General features: G+C 45.4%; 1 long non-coding RNA gene across 1 annotated transcript; it reads left to right on the top strand.

Annotated features, from left to right (window-relative positions):
• Positions 1-9,441: 9,441 nt before the first annotated feature.
• Positions 9,442-12,349, top strand: LOC123078351 (uncharacterized). The gene is made up of 2 exons (XR_006437366.1): positions 9,442-11,347; positions 11,447-12,349. It is a non-coding gene; the product is annotated as an uncharacterized lncRNA (long non-coding RNA).
• Positions 12,350-19,397: the final 7,048 nt, after the last annotated feature.

Genomic DNA, 19,397 nt, shown 5'->3' with positions numbered 1-19,397 from the left:
TCGGCCGCTCTGCCGGACCCAACCTGGCCTCGCCCTACCCCGCTCCGGTGCCGCCCGGTGTTCCTCCCATCCCTCCCGCTCCAGCCACTGGCGGCCGGTCTTGCCGCGGCCACGGCCCCCTCACTGGCCGGCCCCGTGACCGCTGGCACCCAGAGCGCCCAGTCGGGCGCCCGGCGCCCGCCCACCCGGGGCTCTACCCCATTTCTCCAGCGCCCGATCCACTAAGCTCCCAGGGGCCAATGACAGGCGGGCCCCGCCCTTAAACGTTTTATTAAAAAAGAATAAAAAATAATAATAATTAAGAAAATAAATAATTAATTTATTACTTAATTTATTAACTTAATTAATCCTGATCAGATTAACTTAATCACTTAGGTTAGTTAATTAATCTGTTAGGTTAGTTAACAGTCAATGACAGTTGGGACCCACGTGTCAGATTGACCAGTCAACCCCTCTGTTGACTGCTGACATCATTCTGACGTCATGCTGATGCAATAATACTAATTTCGAATTAATTTAATAATAATAATTTAGAAAATGATTTAAAACTTTAAAAATTAATATAAAATAAACCGTAACTCAGATGAAAATGAAGTTGCTCAGAACGATGAGACGAATCCGAATCCGCAGCCCGTTCGTCCGCCACACATCCCTAGCATAGCGAACCTGCAACATTTCACCTCCGGCTCATCTGTCCGAAAATGCGAAACACCGGGAATACTTTCCCGGATGTTTCCCCCCTTCGCCGGTATCACCTACTACCGCGATTGGGCACGCCTAGCATCACGCTTTGTCATGTCATGCATCGTCATGCATTTGTTTGCATTGTATTTATTGTTTCTTCCCCTTCTTCTCTCGCTAGACACCGAGACCGACGCCGCTGCTACCTAGTACGACTACGGTGTTGACGACCCCTCCTTCTCGGCTGAGCTTCCGGGCAAGCCCCCCCCTTGATCACCAGATATCGCCTATTCTTCTCTATACTGCTTGCATTAGAGTAGTGTAGCATGTTACTGCTTTCCGTTAAACCTATCCTGATGCATAGCCTGTCCTTGCTACTACTGTTGTTACCCTTACCTGCATTCCTACATGCTTAGTATAGGATGCTAGCATTCCATCTGTGGCCCTACATTCTTGTCCGTCTGCCTTGCTACACTATCGGGCCGTGATCACTCGGGAGGTGATCACGGGTATATACTTATATACTTTACATGATACCTGTGGTGACTAAAGTCGGGTCGGCTCGTAGGAGTACCCGCGAGTGGATCTTGTGGCGGAGCGACAGGGCAGGTTGAGGCCACCTAGGAGAGAGGTGGGCCTGGCCCTGGTCGGCGTCCACGGTTACTTCAAAATAACACGCTTAACGAGTTCATGGTATTTGATCTGAGTCTGGCCATTTGGTCTATACGCACTAACCAACTACGCGGGAACAGTTATGGGCACTCGACGTCGTGGTATCAGCCGAAGCCTTCGTGACGTCAGCGACTGAGCAGCGGGCGCCGGATTGGACTGGAACGCCTGCTAGGCTAGGTCTGCTTCCGGCCGCGTTCGCAACGTGCAGGTGTGCAATGGGCGATGGGCCCAGACCCCTGCGCCATAGGATTTAGAACGGCGTGCTGACCTCTCTGTTGTGCCTAGGTGGGGCTGCGACGTGTTGATCTTCCGAGGCCGGGCATGACCCAGGAAAGTGTGTCCGGCCAAATGGGATCGAGCGTGTTGGGTTATGTGGTGCACCCCTGCAGGGAAGTTTATCTATTCGAATAGCCGTGTCCCTCGGTAAAAGGACGACCCGGAGTTGTACCTTGACCTTATGAGAACTAGAACCGGATACTTAATAAAACACACCCTTCCAAGTGCCAGATACAACCCGGTGATCGGTCTCTAACAGGGCGACGAGGAGGGGATCGCCGGGGTAGTATTATGATATGCGATGCTACTTGGAGAACTTCAATCTACTCTTTTCTACATGCTGCAAGATGGAGGTGGCCAGAAGCGTAGTCTTCGACAGGATTAGCTATCCCCCTCTTATTCTGGCATTCTGCAGTTCAGTCCACCGATATGGTCCTTTACACATATACCCATGCATATGTAGTGTAGATCCTTGCTTGCGAGTATTTTGGATGAGTACTCACGGTTGCTTTTCTTCCTCTTTTCCCCCTTTCCTTTCTACCTGGTTTTCGCAACCAGATGCTGGAGCCCAGGTGCCAGACGCCACCGTCGACGACGACTCCTACTACACCGGAGGTGCCTACTACTACGTGCAGCCCGCTGACGACGACCAGGAGTAGTTTAGGAGGATCGCAGGCAGGAGGCATGCGCCTCTTTCGATCTGTATCTCAGTTTGTGCTAGCCTTCTTAAGGCAAACTTGTTTAACTTATGTCTGTACTCAGATATTGTTGCTTCCACTGACTCGTCTATGATCGAGCACTTCTATTCGAGCCCTCGAGGCCCCTGGCTTGTATTATGATGCTTGTATGACTTATTTTATTTTTAGAGTTGTGTTGTGATATCTTCCCGTGAGTCACTGATCTTGATCGTACACGTTTGCGTGTATGATTAGTGTACGATTGTACCGGGGGCGTCACAGCACGTGTATAAACAAAGATGATAATTGTGATGTCAATTCCATCCAATTTCAAATTAGAAAATAAAGAGTATGTTCAAAATATCAATAGCATAATTTGGCATTGTTCATAATGCGGGGAGCTTCACCACACTACTGGATTACCATGTGAACATAACAAGCATAGATGAAGGGCAAACACAATCATTGTATCTATTTTGGTTAATGTGCATGGCATGTTGTTCATATCATCAGCCACATCAGTAAGATAAAACAAGAGATGACAAGGTGCAAACGTGGGCTGCTTCACCGCACACTAGATTATAGATCCACAAAAACAAGCATACATATAGGGAGTATTGAGTAATGTGCATGGTATGAATAAGGAATTTGGTTTTACAAGTAAAACTTGGAACTTACGGTTCATGCATTTTAATAGAAACAACAATCTAAACAGTAGTTAACGATAGGGAGTATGAGCAAATTAAATAGTTGTTGAGGATAAAGGATTTAGAACGACTGACTTACATTAACAGTTAACACTGGCTTTATAATGCCCTTCTCCATTTCAAGGGAAGGATAACTCAAGAATTTCAGCACAGAATCTTCTTCATAAGCATTGCATGTACTCTACATTTTGTAGAGAGTAATTATAGATATGATAATACTGGAAGGGATAGAGGATAATGAAGATAAGATGTAGATTGAGGCTACATAATCAACTACCAATCCCTGGAAGTACAAGCGTTACAGGACAAAATGTACTGAGAAGAGCAATGGGCTACACTTCTGCACTGCATTGTCTGTGTATTCAACTTTTTGGTAAGATTAAATATAGATCTGATATTTTTTAGTAGATGGTGGGCGAGGGAGATAAGATGCAGAATGCTACGCAATGAACCAATCCCTCTTCCCATAATATAAGAGTGTTTTGAACACTGGTGTACTGTACAAAACGTTCTTATATTATGGGACGGAGGGAGTAGATTTTAATGTAAGTACAGTGATAGACGACGTTCAGTCCTTACAAGAGGACTGCAGAGCTAAACCTCTTCAAAAGCATTGGGTTGATTCTAAATTTATGTAAGAGTCCATACAGATCTTATAATGTCCACCAAATGGACGATAACAAGGCTAACATGTGCAGTGATGCTACATAATCAACCAGCTATGAAAGTAAGTATGGTCATACAGGGCAAGAGGTACTCACAAGAGCAATGCAGTGTGCAGTATAGTTGCGAGATTCTGTGTTCCCTTGAGAATGAATGTTCTTCTGCAAACAGTTTTCGTACAAGTGAGACGTTAAGGCACATGCAGAAATGTAGTTTAAATTGTGATGTGATATCATAGACATGACCTTATGTTGTAGACGAGACCAATGTGTAACAAGATTATTCCAGTCACTGTTTGATAAATGTAGCACCGGAGACTTTACAGAAATTTCATTTACAGGCTTGCCATTGAAGTGTGCTTGCCTCAGGTAGGAACGATACTTCATCGAAGAGTGCTTGAAAAGCTCAACCAACCCTTGCTCGTCTTGACAATCCAATTTGGTCCTCGCCTATTTAAAAGAATGAAATCTTGTGTCTTCTGTCAGCAGAAACATGTGCAGTATTTACCATGAATAACATTAGTACATTACTTACGTGTAAGTTGCGGAGGAAGACTGGAAATTGTTGTGTGTCTACGGTATAATCTTTCCATGAAGGAAAGATGCGCACAAAGTTCCTCACAACAATATAAGCTTCGTCTTCTAAACTGGGAAGAAATGGAACAGGGGTCCTATTTGCTGCAATTGGGGCTCTCTCTCGTTCGAAAAGGGATTTGGCAACTGGATTTGGTGTAATCTTTGCTGGAATGGGGGGTTTTGCGTCGTAGTGCTGGTGCTATGTCAACTAGCATCATCATATTGTTTGCTGCAGTTGGGGTCCGCTGAGTTGGGGCATCAGAGATGGCCAGTGTAGTAGGGCTAGAGTCTGCTAGAGTTGGGGCCATGTTTTGTGGGTCAGGTGATATTGCAACTACACCTAATGGGCTATTTGATTTATCAGGTGTCACTACCTTTTCCAAATACTTTGCTCGTGCTCCTCTGTGATCAGCAATCGCCCTCTTCCTTTTGAACATCTGATACGCAAGAACATCATTTGAATGGATAAATATGGTATGATGACAGATGGAATATGTACTGAAAATGGATAGGCAGGGCGTATTCACATACACGATGTGTAAACTAAGCTAATGGCAGTGCAACAAAGTAGAAGCAATGCAAAGCATCAGTTGCAAGATATGTGCGACCAATATAACCTTGGAAAGTTAGAGCAAGCACCTTGATGGGTGAATAAGATAGGGCATCTGCATCTGACTCCTCCACTAGGGAGCTACATTGACTTAGGTCTCCCTCTAGCTCAGAATCACTGTTAGGATCATATTCTGAGCATGAATCTGTAGGTGGAGAGCGTTTGCATTGCATTGCATCCAGACTTGATTTCAGTCCCTTAATGCCAAGTTTGACAGCCATGGCATTGTTCTGCTTTATTCTTTTCATGCGCGCAAGCTCATAACCATTATGATGTTTTTCAGTATCTGAGATTCATGAAAACATAAAAAGTAGTCAGATTATCTATGGAATGCATTGCGGATTCAACTCGAAGAGTGTCTCCCTATAAACCCCTGCATATGCAAAGTTCACCCCCCAACCGTGCTGACCAGACCACACACAGAAATACAAACCTTTTATGTCTCTATAACAGGTAGACACACATTTCAAAACTGAATTAGGAACATTAGAATCATATCAAATTCGTATTCAAACAAATAAACTAAGGAATTATGAGTGGCATAATGTATAGCTTCAAGGGTGGAGTGCTGGTAGTGCGACACAAAGCAAGTAGGCAGATTGTATTCCATGTAAAAGATAGTAGTCTATGTAAAAGGTGGAAATGACACTTTCTTTCTATGCAATGCAGTGTTCGTTGCCCACACATGATGGAAGAGATCACACAGAGAAATACTATTCACTCATGTCTGCAGTTCCAGTATTTTGAAACAGGGTGGTCCACCCTAAAAGAATATTGACAACAAATATGACAAGGCAAGCATAGATGTAGTGAATCAATCATTACTTGTGAACTTACTAGGACAAGTATGCAGAATTGTAGCTGCAGTAAGAGACCGTCCAAAATCTAAATCAAGAAGTTGTTCTAGCACTTATTGTTTGCAATTAATCGACGTGAATAATTGGACCTCATATCGAATGAGTAAGAAAGACAAGTAAAATTGTCAACAAACCTGGCCTGCAGTAGTAATCTGGGTCAATGTCACTACGACCATCAATCCAAAATGACTAGTGTCTGTTCCTAGGGCCGGAATTTTGAAACCCTGTGAACTTTACAGGTACTGAAGATTAATGAAATACATATGAACCATTAAGTGTAGGTAGCACTCAGTACACAACAAACCCTAATAACAGTCATGCCTAATGAGTAATTAATCAATTAGAAAATGGGTGATGAGGAGTGTTTGCTGAGTGTTGAGGACGTATCTCAGGATAAATTGGGTTGGCTTGGCTGTTGCACGCTTGAGCCCTGAACAGACTGGGAAGGTACGCACGGCAGCGTGCCCGGGCAGCGGTGACGTTGTTGGGCGAGCGGGTCCTGACCTCCTGTTAGTCTGGCGTCTCCTCCTAGAGTCATGTCGTCCGGGGACGGCAAGTCGCCGGTGAAGCAGGCGGCTGGGGGCGAGTAGAGATCGGAAGCGCAGCAGAACAGAGGGGAATCAGGGCCTAGGCCAACCCAAAATCCCAAGGTGGGCCGCGGCCCACCGTGGGCACCCTGTAGAGATACACACCCGAGCGGCGTACATGCATTTTATAAACTAAATTAGGAACATTTAGCTGACCAATTAAACGACTCTGTTTTAATAATATCAGATTCGTATTTGAATAACTAAGCTTGTTTAGCTTGATGGGTGGAGCAGTGCTATTATGACACGAAGCACGTATGCTGATCGTATAGTGATCATAAAAGGGGGAAACCCTAAGCATTTTTTTAGCAAAAGAGGGTTTCCCCTCCGATTTCTATTAAAGAAACCACCATGGAACCAACATGATCAATTAAACCCTAAGCACGATCATTTAAACCCTATTATGACTATGCCATGGCAGATTTAAAGCTGCCGCGGAAATGCTATTTAGCATCCATTGTTTGCTTCGAACTAAGAAATAAATTCTAAGAGCTGAAAAGAAAGTACAGTAACCAAGTTACTATCTATTTTCTGGTTGAGATCAACAAGTTGAGGAGATATGAAGTGCCACCTCTCTTGGGGCGCCGTGTAGGCATCGGGGGTGCGATGGCTGTCAGTGGCGTTGAAGCAGATCTGCGACGGTAGACGGGAGCATCCGGGGATAAGTCCCGTTGCGGTGGACGAGAAGGTCGTGTGAGTGGCCCTGTCGAAGAGAACGACGGCGCCAATGAAGCGAGAGGACGCGATGCAAGGCTCCTGGTCCGTCCCCGTGGATGAGAAACGTCCATCTCTAGCAGTGGACGGCGCGGTCTTGGTAGGCGCTCTGGCATGGTGGAGGACGGTGGCAATGGATGGTGTGGAGGACGGCGGCGATGGATGGGGTGGCGGACGGAGGAGGCTGGTGTGGGGATGGTGTTCTAGCGCGGACGGTGTATGATTGGGAAAATGGAGGGAGAGGTACGGGGAACCATGTTTTTGGGATGCGCCTGTCTGAAATACGGGAAAGTTACGAACTTAGCCCCCGTTTAAAATTTGGACGTCTTGTCGGTTGGGGATAGGACGGTAATATCGCATCTCACCAATATTTGCCCAGAGCGATTTCGGGCGAGGAGAGGGTGTTTTGGACCTCATGGTGTATGAACGGGTCTGACAGGTAGGGCGGTTGTGTCACGTCTGAGTGAAGTTACAAACCTGCCCCTATTGAAAATATTTGCCTACATCGATTTCGGCCGAGTCGAGTTTGTTTTGCCGCCCACCGTGTATGAATGGGGAAATGGAGGGAGAGACAGAGGTCTTTCGGACGAGCTTGAATCAAATGTGTTTTGCCGCCCATGTTTGGCGCCCACCGTGTCGGAATGGGCTCAGAGGCGGTCGTGACATGTCGAATTGAAGTTACTAACCTACCCCTATTGAGAGCAGTGGAAATCGGGCCGATGGATTGTCCGTGTAAGGGGTAGACGGTAATTTCCATCTCCCAAACACTGGCTTCGGGCAGCCGACGTGGGAGTGGACATTTTGCCGCTTCTTTTGAATTTTGGGACAATAAGCATCCATGTTTACCCTGGCAACTAAATTCGAATCCATTTTGTATTCCTATACGAATCTTTATAAATCATTCTATGTGTTTTTATATATCTTCAAAAGCACGACAAAGATGTATTCCACTGTCATATATGAATATGATTTACAAATGCTGATACTCGAATTTAGAAGCTAGAATCCAGTTTAAGGTGAATTCAAATATTTGAAACCACTTTATGTCCAACTCAAGTTTACACAAACGATGTATCAAGATTCAAATACAAAGTCAATCTTTACCTAATAATAAAGGACAGAGGCTTTCATTGTTCTCCATCCGTCATCCCTTTACATCAATTAATGTGTCAAGTGCAAAGATCAACGACTCAAATCTATTACCTATTATTACAATGTATGCCACCGCCGAGCGACAAAACGGTTCGTTCATTCTTTTTTTTCCCTTACTAAGTCTTTGGAGTAAATTGCACAGAAGTACCACAATTGGGGCATTGGAAGCAGATTGGTACCAAGATTGGTAATTTTTACGTGTCAGTACCAAGATTGGGGCTAGCCGTTGCAAAAAAGACTAAAAGCTCGTTTTGTACGTATTGACACTAAAGCTGACCGATTGGGCCCGCCCGTGAGGCGCCACGCTGGCCAGGGATCTTGCGCTGGAACTCGAGGGCGTCGTCGGAGAAGCCGCAGAGCGCCGAGTGGCGGAGGAACTCCTGGAAGCCGACCTTGAGGTGGTCGGGCGCCTTGTAGCAGGCGAAGTCGACGAGGTAGACGGGGCGGGGGCGGGTGAGCACGTACACGGTGGCGCCGAAGACGAGGACGGCGGAGAGGACAAGCACGGAGACGAGGTTGTACTGGAGGTGCAGCCAGAGCTGGCGGAGGTCGTCGGGGTCGGTGCGGCCGGCCTCGAGGACGATGACGGCCATGAGCGGCAGCAGCAGCAGCTTGATGAGGTGGGTGATGAGGTAGTGGTACCCCAGCTTCACGTACTTGAGGTTCACGCTCTGGAGGAAGTCCGGCAGCCGCCGGTGGCTCGGCGTGGTCGCCGCCGTCTCCGCCTCCGTCGCGGCCGCGGCCGGCGGCGGAGCGATGCCTCCGTTCATCGCCCCCCCTCCCCGGATCGCGCGCGCGGCTAGATCTGGATGCGGAATCTGGACTGGGCAGTCAAAGGTGGATGGATGGGTGGATGCCGATGCGTGGACCTCGTGCCGGGGGGAGGCGTTACTGGTGGTGCTCGACGACGCGCGCGTGCTGGGGCGGGGGCGGGAGGAGAGCGACGGTGGCCGGCGGGAGGGAGGCGGCGCGGTGGTGCGGGAACGGTCGGTGCCGGCCGGTGAGGGGAGCGAATCCGGCGGCGGCGGAGCAGGAGGCGGAGGCCGTTGTTCAGGCGACACGCGCACTGGCCAGCATGGCGCCTGACGGGCGGGCCCAATCGGTCAGCTTTAGTGTCAAAACGAGCTTTTATTTTTTTTGCAACGGCTGGCCCCAATCTTGATACTGACACGTAAAAATTACCAATCTGCTTTCAATGCCCCAATTATGATACTTTTGTGCAATTTACTCAAGTCTTTGTCTGCCACATCCCACGCACGACGCAGCCCACGCTGCCTAAAAAACTCTCGATCCCCTCCTCTCCCTCTCCCTACCATCACCGCCACTGTTGACTAGATCGAGGTGCTAGCGGCCCGATGCACCTGGCGGCTACCGGATCCGTCCCCCCTACGGATCCACTAGCTCAACACTCTCCGCCACCGCCATGTCCACCATGGTGGCCAGCAATGCAAGGTGTCTCTTGGCGTTCGGCCGTCCCCATACGGCGGCATCATGTCGGCGCCCCACGTCCAGGTCTACGCTCTTCGCCGTCGGCAGCCTCCACCATGTCGCCACCTCCTTGCTGCCGGATGAGACATCCTATGCATCATTGTCATCTTGGTTGCCGGTGAAAGCCTGCTCTTTCTCCTCTGGGATCGATTTCACCTTCATCTTGCTCTGCCACGGGTGGATCTTCAGTCCCCTGGCATATGTGTTGTCCATTCTATACTCCCGCCGGCTGGCCAGCTGTGTGTGTGTCGTGGGTGGCTTGACGTGCGCGCTCTATTGGCATTGTAAGCGGGCAGTTGCAGGCAGGGGACGAGCTGTTGGCTACTTGCAGAGGAGGATTAGGATTGTATAGCACAACCAGGAGAGCTCGTTTGATTTGTTTTGGTCTAGATTAGTCAAACTGTGAATTGATATTTGTTTCGTGGTACAGGAGCTTCAAGGCAACAGGGGCAATAGGCTTTGACAACAACACATTCAATGAGTTTCTTCCCAAATCTGAAACTATTTGGCTCTAAATTGTAATCCCCTTGAGAAAGTTAGAGTATTTATGGACTGGTTTATGGATGTTGCAAATTTGATTGCAGCAGGGACGAGCAAAGAAAGTGCAGTGCTCACCGTTGATAGATATATTCAGGGAAACATCAAATTTCAGTGAGAATGAACATGACCAGGCAGGGAGCTTCATGCATCATTGGATCTGAGAATTGTTTACTACTGTGAATTGTTTATGTTTCTTGGAGACACTAACCGTAGCTTCTTATTAGTGCCCATGGTGAAAGAGCTATATTGTTGTGCCTTTCTTGGATTCAGGTTCTTCTATTCCAAATGGCCGCTTGTCATCCGCGAGCGCAGTGAGCAGTGCCTGCTGGAGTCGTAGCGCAGGACTCCTGCTACCGGCGGGAGTAATATTTACCGAGGACGCCCAACTTGGCCGACCCTGATGGCTGCGCCCGGTACACACTCACACGCATCAACGGCGATCCGCACACATATGCCGCGTTAGAGGCGTCGCTGCGTCTCATCGCCGAGCTGCGCCAGTCCAACAACTCAGACCTATGAGCACATGTTCACACGCAAGTTCGCACCTGACTGCCTTGGCCCGCTCATGGCCATCGCAGACACTGTCATCTTCCAAGACTGATTGATGTGGCGCTCTGGATCATAGCTACACGTAGGAGGTATTTCTAGCGCCTGATTTCTCAAAAGTTTCAGAGGTTCTAGACATTACTTCTTCTTGTTTTATACTTTATCTGAATTGAGTTTTCATTCCCGTTTTTTAAAAGTTAGTTGTATCCAACAACAACATAATACATGCTCACTAGGATGTTTTCTTTTGAATTTCTAGACATTACTTGTGAAAGCAGTAGCAACTGAGTGCTCATTACATGTTCTTAGCGTAAAAGGTTCCGAACTTGCTCATTAAACTTTCTTAGTGTAAAAAGTCTAGAACTGATAAACATGGAGTATGTTGGAGAATCAGAGAAGAATATCAGGGACATCTTTGAGAAGGTATATCCATCTGCACGAGCCATATAATTGCCATGAAATATCCACATATACTCAGATAATCAGTATTCACCGTCAATTTTAGGCTAGATCAGCACGCCCATGAGTAATTTTCTTCGATGAGCTTGATTCCCTTGCTCCTGCACGAGTGTCCTCTGCAGATTCTGGAGGTGGTTTCTCAGGTATAATGAACCTCATCAATGAGGTGGTGATTGTGTCTCAGTTTTCAATGTTTAAATGTTAGTAAACTAATTCAGCTTCCCTTTTTCTGTCTTTACTAGCACAAATGCTGACGGAGATGCATATGTTTGGCATTCTATCAGTAACATAAACTTGTGCTAGCTTGCAGCACTACATTTTGTGATTGTGTAGTATCCACACCACTACTGATTGTCTATGCTCTTGCCTGAGAGCACGTGTTGTGCTTTGTAGCATATCGTCTAACAAAGATGTAAACTCTGCAAGTAGAAATAGACTTTAGCACTGTGATCCAGTATGTATTGAGTATGGATTAGTATTTGGTATGCTTGCAAATGCTTATTTATTGCTTGCACCAGAGATACCAACAAGTTACTATTGAAAATTCAAATATACTGTCAGGAAAATGTAAAAACACCCACGCACTGGTCTCAACCAGCTCTACCCTGCTGTCACCGCCCTCCCCTAAGAGCATTCAACCCTACGGCAGAGCTGGTTCTGCACCCCGAGCACTCAACCCTACGACGGAGCTGGTTCTGCATACTGTCATTTTCTCCCGTTGCAATGCACGGGCTCAAATCAACTTTGTTTGCCGGTGCAGTTTAGTAGCGCATGTTCTCATGATCGCATCTGTTGTTTATTCCACCAAAGAAACATGTATGCAATTTTTGGATTTGTCTTGGAAGTTCATAAGATATTGTCGGAATCGGGCGATCATGAACTTGATGCCATATCCAAGAAATGTGAGGCTGCTTCGGGAGGGCGTGCGTGAGCCGTACTTTGGTGAGCGGCAGTCACGCTGATTAATTAGCCGCATTTAGATTTGTATCACTACCACTGGCTTGGATTGATCTGCGGAGCCGTACTAAGTTTTGGATTAATATTGTTCTTTGTCAATGTGAACAAATTGTATTACCATGCTACTGAGTGGTTTCTCGATAAATCTCAGTTCGTTTCCAATGGGCAGATGATATTTTTTGTAGTAATATGTGTTGAACGGAAATGTGTATATCATTCGGTGATTTGTTAACAAATTTAGATTTCTGTTGGAAATAATTATGTTTCATCTACTATACTCCAAATTTGAAGGTTGATGTTATACAAATTTTACCGAATTAACACAAATATTGGTTGAGAGAAAATTTTCATTATGTAACAGTGCATGAACATCAGGAAGCAATTTGTGGAAGCCAGCCCTCACGTCTAGCTCGACAAGATTACTTTTTTAAGTTATAAATGTTCTCCTGTACTGGTGTGGTTCAATGGCAATGCGGTGACCGAATCCATCACCTTGACCACGTCAAGACGTGTTATGACAAGGTGAACGGCCTACGTCCGTGACGGCGGAAATGAGGATCCCAACGAGACAAATGGATTACCTTCTTCAAGTGGATGAAGCAAATTATGTGTGTGGTGATGGGTTGTGATGTTGTTAATTTTTTTCGGTTGTACACAGGAATATTTGCTAGTCAACCAATAATGTACAAAACTAACAAACAAATAAACATTTATAGAGTATATGGATCAATAATATCAACTAACATATATAAGCCAGGCCGGTGTACTTTTTTTTGCTAGAAGAGCATCTTTTTTTAGCGAAGCTAGTACAACATCTTGGCCCTTTCCGATGCGTGCCACTTAAGGTCCATCTATACTACTATTATTGCTGAATGCACATTCAGACCGATTGGCATATTTGTAGGTCTGTCACAGCAATCAAAATGAAATGTCTCAGAGTCTTATCAATTAATACAGACTTGTGCTAAAAATTACAAACCAGAAAACAAAAGACAATTATTTGATCTCTAAAACAAATGGTTTGATCGATTACATGAACAAACAACACAAAGGTTATTCAATGATGGAAAGAACATTTCACCTATGATTTACCAAGTGGGAATTTAATTTCCTTTTTTTCCTTCAGGACCTTAACAATGTGGTCAGTCTCAGCTTGCTTCGTTTTGAAATCCACCAAATATTTAATGGTTGTCTTGAGTACTGCTTGTGATTGTGTTGTTTGCTTCCTCAACATATCAACTTCATCTCTAAGTGCAGAAGCAGAATCTCTTTCTACCAATAGTTTAGCCTCTAGAGCATCAGTAGTTGGCAATTCATGATGCACGACTGGGCCGGTGCCACTGCTGTGGGATGATACAACGTCCATGGGGACCTCGCTCTTTGATCTTGGGCTAACCTATTTTGCCATTAAAGTTCCGATTGGATTCCGAAAAGTTGAAGTTAGCAAAACATCTCAACTAGGAGTTATAATAGCAAACCAGTTAAACAAACACGGAATTAAAGAGTTTCAATTGGATGCTAAAAAGTAGTTATTAACATCATTGTAACCGGTTGCACCAGCAAAGCAGTTAAACAAATAAGTTTTGCAAAAGGTACCTGTTGTGGCATTGGAGTTTCTCTTGGATCCTGAAAAGTTCAGTAGCCAGTAACGTGATTAGAGCAACCGGTTGCAGCAGCCAAGCAGTTAAACAAACAAGTTTTGCAAAAGGAACCTGTTGTGGCATTGGAGTTTCTCTTGGATCCTCAAAAGTTGAGTAGTCAGTAACTTGATTAGAGCAGCAAGTTACAGCAGCAAACCTGTTACACAATTTTTTTTTGAAAATGTACCTGTTGTGCAATTGGACTTCCAATTGGATCCTGAAAACTTGAAGTTGGTAAGATGATTACAGCAGCAAACCAGGTAAACAAGGAAGTTTCTGAAAACATACCTATTGTGCCAATGGAGTTTCAGTTGGATCCTGCAAATTTGAATGTTAGCAATCATAAATAAAGTGTTGCAAGAGCCATAAGAAACTAACATCAAACTAGTAAAGCCAACCAGTTTTGACAACGTATTTAATTACACATGAACTAGTAAAACTAACAAGTTCTTGGCAACGTATTAAAGTAACAAGTCAGTACCATTTACCAGCAACACAAACATCTGTAAATTTTTTTGATGTAAGCAAAATGATTCCAACACACACACACACACACACACATATATAAGTTAAAAAGACAGTGTCCCTCATATAAACCTGACAGTTGTCTATCTATGAACATGCAAACATTACTAGTGCTACAAGTGATAACAGCAAACCATTTACACAAACTGGGTATCAAAACGTAAATGACATGTGAATTCTGCTGCACTCTAGAAGTACATATGACCAGCTATCTACGTGCTTAAGTAGCTATTTAAGGCAAACATGTAATTCTTAACAGTAAGTATCAAACACATAGATAGGCGCAGTCTATAATAGGATTAACAAGCTATGACATTATGTAATCAGTAGCAAACTAAATTAAGCCAAGCAAAGTAATTGAATAATTTTGCAATAAGTGGCTAACTGAAATTCCGAGAAGCGGGTAACTGAACTTACACTAGCTCTTTGTACATGCACACTGCAACTTCTTTTTCGCTTACAAGGTTCTACGAAGGAGTCCATGGCATCAATTGCTTGGATACGCAGTCCCAATACTTCTTTCTTCCCACACTGCATTGGTAAGTCGAATGGTTAATCTGATAAGATGGTGCGTCCTTCATATGTTATATGAGGACGGGTTGTCAGACTAGTTGTAGCCACACACATCACACTAGCTTTTACTGTATATTTCATGCGATTACATTTGGCATATCGAGATCTAAGCAATCTACATTAGGATGAAAAGACTGGCATCCTTCACATTATTGGCGAACTCGGTTCATCGAAACAAGAAATTCAACCATTCTGTGGGTAAATCAAAAGCACCACTGGAATATTTTTCACTACCCCAATCATACACGCAAAAAGGGGCGACGCCATCGTAGGGGTTGGTATGGGCGACCGCCTCTGGTGGCTGGAAAGTGTGCACCTAGTTTGAGTCGTCCAGGTTGGCCCAGGCTAGTTTTGCTCGTCCCAACGCACAAGCAGGCAATGTAAAAAATGAAGAAAAACGTTTCAATTTGGATGGGCCAATAACATAAGTGCAAGGCAGGCCCTATAGCAGGCTCACAGCCCAAACGAGCGCCTCCCATATCGATTGACAGTAGGAAAAATCCCAATTCGTTCGCTCCAGCCTCCAGTCTGGTTCGCTCCTAACCTAGCCTCCACTGGACAAACCGACACAGCACTTCCTCACGCCCTCGTTGGACAGCGGTCGCCGGGCTTCAAGCGAATGGAAGGACAAGAAGATGAAGATCCAACCCTGGGTGTAGCCTGCGTGGGAGGCAGCGGCAGCACGGGCATGGCATCAAGCTTGCGCAAACGGACAGTCGCAGCTTGCAAGAGCAGCATGCGCAACGAGCAGGTACATCACATCCCTGATTATACCTAATTCAACTGTTCAATTTCTAGCCAATAGTTAAACCTGACGGTGTTGTAAAACTGCTTGTATATAGGGAATCTATGAGAAAATGAAACCAATTTCTGCTTATTTTATAACTCTCCCAATCAATATTGAACTGACTGAACCTGATGTATCTAATCAAGTTTCCGGTGCAAACATACAAGCTCATGTTGTTCTTGAGCCTGAAGTGTCTAATGAACAGACTGCTAATGAAGGATTTGATGCAAACATTTTACATGCTCCTGGTGATGAACATAAAGTGTCTAATGAGGGATCTAATACAAGCATTTTGCAAGCTCCCATTGAAGGATTTAGTGTCTAGTGATGATCTGCTATGTTGAGAGAGACATAGAGATTTGCAGACATTGATGACAAGCAAATTATAGTACATTTTCATGGCTTGGGGAAATGTCCAGGCCATCTGCCAGAAAGTCCCCGTATCATGACAATGTAGCATAAATACTTTTCTAATCTGTTGTTTGAAACTATTGGCATACTTGTGCAGGATAGATATATTGATATGCAGTTTGCGCACTGGTTATAGGTGCAATTACACTTCAATATTTTCAGCCAGAGAACGAATAATTCAAGCAGGTACAGACCATGTTAGTAGTCCTTGTACACCATGTTGCATTTTGTGTTTTTTGGTGCTTACATCATTTAGTATTTTATAATCTGAACTACTTTGGATCATTAGCTAGTTTTCAAAGTGCATGTAGCTTCACATTTCTCAAGTTATGTTGATTTCCAGAGTGCAAGTGCCTTCGTATTTATTAAGTTAAATTTTCGCCCATGGTAACTTGAATTCGTGGATCCACCACTGCACACAAATCATACACGCAGGCCAGTACAAATTAAATGAAATGCAGGGACTTACGCTAGCTCGTCGTACAGGCTCACTGCAGCTCTGCTCGCGCTTGGGATGTTCCATGTACAAGTCCATGTTACTACTTGCTTGGATGTGCAAGCCTTGTGCTCCTTGCATCCCCCTCTGCATTTTTGACACGGCGAACGGTTGATCAAATAAGAGGAATCGGCCGTGTTGTTGTACCGAAGGACAGATACTTACAAGGTTAGACGGGTGTGCAGGATGTGTACCAGACCCCATAGCACCGTCATGCTTCGCTAAAAAAATGGTTTTGCTTGTTTCAGATGATATCTCCATAAGAAATAAGAGTTAAAGTCAGAGTTGCATAGGCGTGTAAGCTAAGAGAGCAGTGAAAGGATATCCAAACATCATCAGAACAGTGCACAAGGGAGTGATATGTGGATACCTAGTTCGGGCCGGCGTTTAGGCATGCTCGCCTAGCTAGAGTGCGGGTCACTTTAGAGCCGTTGAGGATGATGCGCTGGCGTTGGCTGGCCGCACACATATGCAGATCTTGAGTGGCAGCGGAGCGCTACGATGCGGCGATGAGACCGTTGGTGAAGCGCCAACGGCCTCGGGGGCGGGGGTGCGATGATGTGCTCGGTGAAGTAGCCCCGGTGAGGTGGGAGACGGCATCAGTGAAGCGCACCTGATGTGGTGGAAGTCGGTGTCTGTGAGGCACGTCGGTTGTGGCGGCCGACGTTGCAGGTGGACCACCCGGTGCGGTGGACGAGGGCATAGATGAGGTAGCTCCGGTGCGGTGGTGAAGCACGACCGTCGTCTTCGTCGTCGTCGTCCAACACAGAGGTGGGGAAAGAGATAAGATGGGGGCCGATTCGAACTTTACTTGGGTTGGCGGTGAATTAGGGATTTGAGCACTCTTGGCATGGAAGGGGACTGTGAAGAAGGGAGATTTTGCAGGGCTGGAATTGGGGCCGCCAAATATTGCAATCCAAAATGTGGAAGCGCGAACTTATTTTGTCATCGTTCTTTTTTTGGAGGCGGGGGGAGGGGGTGGGTGGCTGGGTGGTAGCGTCCGTACGACACACGCGACCACCACGACACGATCCTGGTCTGCCTGGTGCGCCTACATTTGAGAATGCAAACGAATCTTCTTTCATTTGCAAACGAATCTGTATGTATTACCATGCCCGTGTTTTCCTTGCAAATAATTAGCCGTTCGAAACGAGATACTATAAATTAATTAATGAGGAGTTATTTGAATTAGAGTGTGTGTCATATAGTGATATCCAATTCTAACGTGGATTTCGCATTTCACGGTATCCACGCTACTTTTTAATACAAATTCATATGTATATGATGAACACCATGGTAGTGAGAAAACTTTGGATATATTCAAACATATGACCTACAAAATAGCACAACAATCGAGTCAATGTCAACTTTTCCAAACCTATTATGGCACGAATTCGAAATAATTACCCATATGCATGGTCCTCAATTCAAATCTTACAATGTACAGTAAATTGAAACATCGGTATTAAGTCTCGTACTATCTACATTCAAATGTTGTTTTTAGCCCCCCCCCCCCTCGGCACACACGCTACATAAGTTTTCGACACACATTCATTCTTTCTCTCCATATTTTGATTTCTAACTCTCTCAACTACACAACCCCATTTTTCCACTCTGTTACCAAATGTATCTACCTCACACACCCGCTATTGCACCCCATGCTGAGCTCTCTCTCCCTCCCTCCCACCCTCTCTCGCTAGATACATGCATTGCTTATCTACCCCCCCTCTCATGCGCACGCACGCACATTGTCTATCTAGGTCACTCCCTCGAGACTGTCTCACTCTTTCTTCCGCACGGCAGGCCACACTCGCTCTCTTTATCTGAGTCTCGATTAACCTCGCTTTATTTCACACACAAATGATATATCTCCCTGTTCAGGCCTCGATCGACACACTCTATACTCTCTAACACGGATTGTTTATCTAGGTCAGTCCATCCAAGCCGCCCCCACTCTTTCGACCTCATGGCGGCCACGCTCACTCAATCTCTCTCTCTCTCTCTCTCTCTCTCTCTGTGTGTATGTCTCGATTGACCTCGCTCTTTCTCGGACACAAACGATATATCTCCATGTTTGAGCCCAATTCGACATATTCATATTGTATGCTCTCTCACGCACATTGTCTATCTAGGTCTCTCTCTCCAACCCATCTCACTCTTTCGATCGCACGACGACCCACACTCGCTCAATTTCTCTCCCTTTATATATGTAATCGATTGACCTTGCTTCCTCCCATGCAAAAAATATATCTACATGTCTGTGACTGGATCATCTCTTAAGCTCTATCTTACAGCCCTCACCCTTCCCAAAAGCTCAATCTGACGATATCTCTCCAGAGCATAAATATCTTTTCAACGAATGTCGGACCACACTCACTTTGTCTCTCTATCTATCTGTGTCTCGAATGACCTCGCTTTCTCACGCCGTATCTTCCACACATTGAAGCTACCTCTCCATCCCTCGCAAAGCCGAAGCTATTTATATTGCGAGGGGGTCTCCAACCTTGGATTAATTTGTGAAGGCATTTATTTCGGTGGGTTTAGATTATATTTTCGTAGCATCCGGCCCACAACTACTCCAAACACCATTGCAAACCCCGCACCTCCCCCAATTGATTTCCCTCTGGCTCGGTCATCGCTCTCTTGCACGTCCTTTCTCGCCTTCAATGTCACACCACGGTATTTTTGCAAAAAACTCTGTTGTTCTCTTTAATTATTACAAATAAGCTACAAACTACACACCGATAGTCCACCTATAATGGAACAAATTTTGACCCACAAATTAAAGTGCTACAAACTACACA

This window comes from Triticum aestivum, chromosome 3D (assembly GCF_018294505.1).
Source record: "Triticum aestivum cultivar Chinese Spring chromosome 3D, IWGSC CS RefSeq v2.1, whole genome shotgun sequence".
Lineage (NCBI taxonomy): Eukaryota > Viridiplantae > Streptophyta > Magnoliopsida > Poales > Poaceae > Triticum > Triticum aestivum.
The sequence above is the reverse complement of the archived record's forward strand: the minus strand, read 5'-3'. Positions and strand labels throughout refer to the sequence as shown.